The sequence below is a fragment of the Grammomys surdaster genome, unplaced genomic scaffold, assembly GCF_004785775.1.
Source record: "Grammomys surdaster isolate TR1022 unplaced genomic scaffold, NIH_TR_1.0 348, whole genome shotgun sequence".
NCBI lineage: Eukaryota > Metazoa > Chordata > Mammalia > Rodentia > Muridae > Grammomys > Grammomys surdaster.
The window spans coordinates 2,336,767-2,342,864 of NW_021604767.1; positions in this window are offsets into that span (position 1 = coordinate 2,336,767).

A 6,098-nucleotide genomic window follows, 5' to 3' on the forward strand; every position below is an offset into this window, starting at 1 on the left:
AGAGAGAGAGAGAGAGAGAGAGAGAGAGAGAGAGAGAGAGAGAGAGAGAGAGAAATGAGTGCAGAAGGCAATTTGGAGATAAATTGGGTACATAGTGTTTTCAATACTGTATGTAATATTGGGCTAGCTACTTATTCTTTGCTTTGATGCATGCCTGAGTATAAAACTTCTGGCCAGTACAATTAGCTCTTTTATTGAAAGAATTTGTGGAGTGGAAAATTATTTGAACTGGAAAGGGATCAAGAACATTCTGACCGATCCTTAAATTTCAGAAAGAAAAACTTCACATCAATATAGAGCAGAGAATACATTAGATTATTCAATGCAGAAAGTAAACTGACTGGACACACACAGTAATTGATCAGAGTTGAGGGCTTGTACTAGGACAGAATGAAACATTGGTCACAAGGTCAGGGCCAATGGCAACTGCCAATCATCTAGTTCTCATAGAAGAATGAAATGTCCTTAAGCCTACCTAAGGACATTGAAGTCTCATTGTGCAGTATTTAAATGAAACAACTACTGACATGCTACCAGTCTTCCTGTGTGTTACATAATTCAATAATTGTCTTAATTAATTAACTATTGATGAGATGATGGTAGTTCACATTTGAAGATAGTATTAACTCATTAATTATCTTTCATTTACTCAAGTAATTGCTTTTTTAAAAGAGCTATTAAACTATTGTGGTTGAGTAAATATCTACCATATATATATTTAAAAATAATTGAGCTGTACACCTATTAAGAGGAAAAGGCACTAATCCTAATACTTTTATTCTTCATTCCTTTTAATCTTTGGTTTGGCTTGCATCTTAACATTGTGGGCTGATTATTATTTGCTACTCACATCCAGTCTTTAGTTTAAATGTCTTTATCATCTCTGCCTACATTTTAATCAGCTCTCATTCCATGTTGGAATACAGTTCAATTCTATTAAATAATTCACTCTGCTATTAAATTCACCTTTCAGTAATGTTTCCTGTTAAATATGGTTTTTTGGAGAAAAATCCATATTACTGAACATTCACTGGGGACATGAATTATCTCCTGTAGAAGGTGTAGTGATCCAGCACCATACGTTATTTGGACAGGTCTTACAGTAACCCTGTTCTACTCTGAAACATCTGTCACAGCTGTCAGGCAAGAGTGCAAGCGAGCATCTCCAGATCCTCCAGGCAGGCCTTCTTGCCGTAGGCCCCTTTTCATTCTTTTCTAGGAGACAGAAACTATGACAAAGTGATCACTACTGAAATGTCCTCTTTAAGCTCATGACTTCCATTTAGAATTGTTTTGACTCTAAAGATTATGTTGCCAGAAAGAAGCAGAAAGATTTCCATCCCCGGTATATTCATCTCCCAGCTTTCTACAGCAAAAGTTTATGTGAAGCTATCATATTTCCTTTGGAACAAAAGGCTTGTTTGCAAGTTGAGAAGGTGAGTTAAAAGCAGTCCAAACGTGTCACGTCATTAAACCCTCCCAGATAGAAATAGCAGGTGAAGATGTGGGGAGAGTTATATGATTGGAACACAGAACCAATGAAGCTCTGTTTCATTTAAAAAAAAAATGCCAGAAGATGCTAGTCTTATTTGTCCAGGAGTTTATGAATTTTGTAAGACCCCATGAGCCCTCTTTGCTTTCAACATGATCATAGTTCATGAAGAACTCCAGAGATTAGATTTTGTTGCTATAGAAACTGAGAGACTGATTTTCATTTTTTTCTTTCTTTTTAAAGAAGCCATTTCAAACATCAGAGGAAAATAACAAAGATTTATAGAGTAAAACTTGGTAAGAAAAGCAAAAAGTAATATCTTTTTCCTTATGGTATCATCATGGAATTTGGGGGGTTTTAATAAATGATTTTGGTCAGTTTCTTGCTTGCTTTGCTCCTTCTATCCCTTGCCTGCCCCCTCCTCTCTCTGCATAGCCCTCGCTAGTGAAGCTCTGTTTAACTCCTGTCTCTGTCTCTACTTTACTGTGACTACAGGCATGTACCACCACTCCTGAAAATTAAATTAAGACATAGTGATGTGAGAACAATAGCTAAACAGGAAGTTGCAGTAATTATTTTCCTTACAAAACATAGATGAGAATTTAGAATAAAGGGCACTATTTTGTTCTCTTCAAAACTCACACAGTCAGATAGTTTCTTTAAAAGGGAAGAAAATGAATTCAGTTGCTATCAATATACAAAATAGAATAATCATTTATTATTATTTTCTCAACAATTAAATTCATAATTCACTTTACATTCTGATGGCAGTTCCCCTCCTCCCAGTACTCCCTCAAACAACCCCTACCTCCTTCCCTCTTTGCTTTCTGCTCTGATACCCCATCCTGGCACATGGTGAGTCCTTTCCCACTGAGGTCAGACAAGGTGGCCCAGTTAGGGGAACAGAGTTCAAAGGCAGGCAAGAGATTCAGGAATAGCCCCTGCTCCAGTTGTTTGGGTTCCTGCATAGAGTAGTTCCAAATACATAACTCAGGTCGACCTCAAATCTGTTATATAGTAGAGTCTAATTAATCTCCAGTGTTCAGGGATTCCAACACTAAGTGGTCTCCTTCATTTTTTGACTAGACCAATTAGTAGCTTCTTGAAGCTGAGCTGGTATTATAGTTTAGTTGGTAAAGTGTTTGCCTACCATAGAAGAAGCTGTAGGTTTGAACGCTGTAACTAATAAAAAGGGGCTTGTGGCATATGCGTGTCATACTCCTATGTCATACCTGGGAGACACAAAAAGGAAGATCATAAGTTTAGTATCATAAGTTCAAGGCCACCCTCAGCTACACAGCAAGTAGTAGGTCAGTCTGGAATATATAAGTATTAGAAAGAAGGCTAAATTTAAAAATCAAAAGAAAAACAAAACAACCCTCACATTAAATAATAGGCCATTCAAACTTCCTTTTTTGTGGTTAGAAGTTTATGGAGCTCTTTTTAATTTAGGAGAGTGACTTTCTTCTCTACATGTAGGTAAATATTGTTTAGCTATGAGAAGGGACAATTCATGGGTAAGAAATGCTCTATAGGGTAATAAAGAGGGACTAGTTGAAATCCAGCTGTAGAATTAGCAGACTCTGCTTGGTTCCCACCCACACCTCACACAACCATCTATTACACTCCTCTCCTCCATGCATGGCTTAGACACTCACTAAAACTGCCTCGTTCTTTCAGGGCTGCCCTTTCATACTTCTTCCCTCCATGGCTTACGTATATGTTTAAGACAGTGTCTATTTTTCCTATTCAGTCTTGGCTGGCCTGGCACTGCTGGTATAGACCAGGCTGCCCTTGAACTCACAGGGATATTATGCTTGTCTATGCCTCCTGAGCAATAGAATTAAGGGCATACACAATCATAGTTGGCCTCTTGTATACATCTTCAAGATTCATGTCCATACTACATGTCAAGTCCATTGCTTACCTAGGCTGTGATCTGCTACCACAAATCACAAATATCACAATGGCACCTTGCCTGGATTTGGCTTGTCTGAAGCTTATAATTATTCTTTAAACTTAAGGTGTTTAAAGTCATGTCTGCACACCTGGGTGGCCTTCTTAGGTCCAGCATTTCATTTTAGTTTGAAATACTATATGCTGTTATGTCAGTGCATGTATCTTCCCTCTTTGGACACATTTACCTGCCTGATTGGGCAGGTAAATTATTAAGCACTACTTTCAGGATTCCCTACAACTTGCCCCTCTTCCTACATAAAAACATTGTTAAATGCTCAACAGAGCACTGTTTTCTCTCAGTTGTTGCATGCCTACATTGTTTTTCTCACAAATGTTCTTTTACCCCTGTTACTACAGAAAATGTCGTAATCATTCACTTAGATATTTAAGTCAGAACTTTGAGACAAACATACACTTTCAGCAGCTCTTGTCTGCCCTTTCTGTTCTCCACTGCATGACAGTTCTTGAAATCCTTTACATAATCACCTTTTGAATCCATGATGAATTCTACAGTACAACTGAGCTGTTAGCATGGAGTCTTTCCCTGTTGAATGTTCTTCGGAGGTTACTTTTTGAGTAGAGGTTTCCAAACTGCTCTGTCAGAACAGTCATAGCAGTTTTAAATAATTTTCTTGTCTTGCTGAGAAATTGGGGTTCAGTGATGAGTTTTTGCAAGCTGTTAGGGTGATCCCAATATTTTTATGTTTGAGAACCACTGACTCAAGATGGAGTCTACAATCTTTGAATTAGGGAATGTCAAAAAGTCTGCTCTCATTTTTCTTTCTTGTCCTGTATATTCTCACAACTTGAAATTGTTGTTTGTGAAATACAAAAATGTTTTCTTTATTTTAGTCTTTTTGTAAATAGCATTTACATAAAATTAATTATGTAGTAAAAGCATGTATGTAACTAAACAAGGTCATTTTATGTGCAACTATGAAGATTGATATTGATAATCTACTTGACAAAATATAGAATCACGTAGGAGAGAAACTCAGCACATGCTTATGATGACTTATGATGATTGGGTTATTGGGGCCCACCCTAAAGTGGACAGGGCTATTCCTTGGGCTTGAATTTTGCATTGACTAAAGAGGAGAAAAATCTCTGAGTTCCAAAAATCATTGTTTTCTGCTCCCTGATTGACGATAAAATTGACTACCTTCCTTTATAAATATTTCTTTATTACTATAGTGGAAAACACAATGTGTGTAAGCTTTTTAAATTTTTCTAATTGTATAATTATATATTCTGCTAAATGCCATTTCAACTTGAAGTACATTTTTATCAGTTTCAAAATGTCTGACTATTACAAATGCTGATCATTTCTTGAAGATAATTCAATCATGGTTAACATTTCTCATAGTTAAAGCAATTTTGACAATTTATAGATGCAGGTTTGAGATGAAAGGAAAGACAGCCACTTCAAAAATGTGAAAATATCATCAAATCCATGGAATGTAGCTAGCACAAGTCTAATTCTATTCTGTCTCTTTCTTTGGTATTTTAGAATGAGATCCTGAATATTTGCAAGTCTTGAATAGATTTTGAGAAAATCCTATACCTTCTATCAGTGTGAAAAATGAAGGTCCTTGATTGTAGAATACACATTATCGAGAGAATAAAAATTGAAAGGAAGAAAATTTCTTTTATCATTTACAATCCCCAGTGATTTACAAAAATGTTTTGATTAACAGTATTGTGATTGAATTAGATTGACCTTTCCTCTTTTGTAGTTATAAAAGCTTATAGCTCTAGATGTTGTGTATTTCTTTTACCAGCCAGACACCTGGATGATTCTGTGGGATTCTGCATCCCAGATTTGGGGTGATCCCTGTGTTCTTGAGCTAAAGATGGTGATACAAAGAACAGCTGCACAAAATCAGACTGCTTATTATTTTAGCAACTTTTCTGAAACATAGCAGATTCTCTTCTATCTTTGTTGCTTTGCCTGAGGCACAGAAAAAATAAAGCTCTTTTTCATCTGGCTCATAGTATGGATTATACAAATGAATCCAGGTAATACATTTATAACAGCATTTGTCACATAGTGTTTGATATTATTTTCATTCAGATCAGTAATATTTATTAAATTGCTTCCTCAGATATTTAGTGGATTGCATATCAAACATGTATTGCCAGGGCTTTCTATACCCCTGTGGTAAAGAAGGATATTATTGGAAGTGTACATACACCTGGGAAGCAATGCTTTCATGTTAACATTGTTAAGTATTCTCAGGTTTGAATGAGAATAGAAATTAAATGAATGGTTCAGGAAAACCATGAACATTTAGAATTGGCTTGAGCTTAGTACTTATGGTATGGAAAAGAGGCAGAGTTTTTTATATACAACATCATACTTGTATGAGTTAAGAATTATTGTTTTACAGTGATAAATCTGGGGCTTAGAGGATGTGGTGATTTCTTTCAGACTGATCACGTAGAAAACAGAACTTCTGATCTCATGGCCATGGTTATTCTCAGGTGTTCTAGCCTTGCCACAGTAGGATACCATTAAGAAAGCCACCTTCTATCTCAGATTTGTTGCATGTTTGTTGTTCTAGAATAATGGTTTTTATAGCTTTGCATCCATTGAGTATTGGTATGTGGGCTTAGGATGGTGCTTATAAAAATAGTCTGACTGATA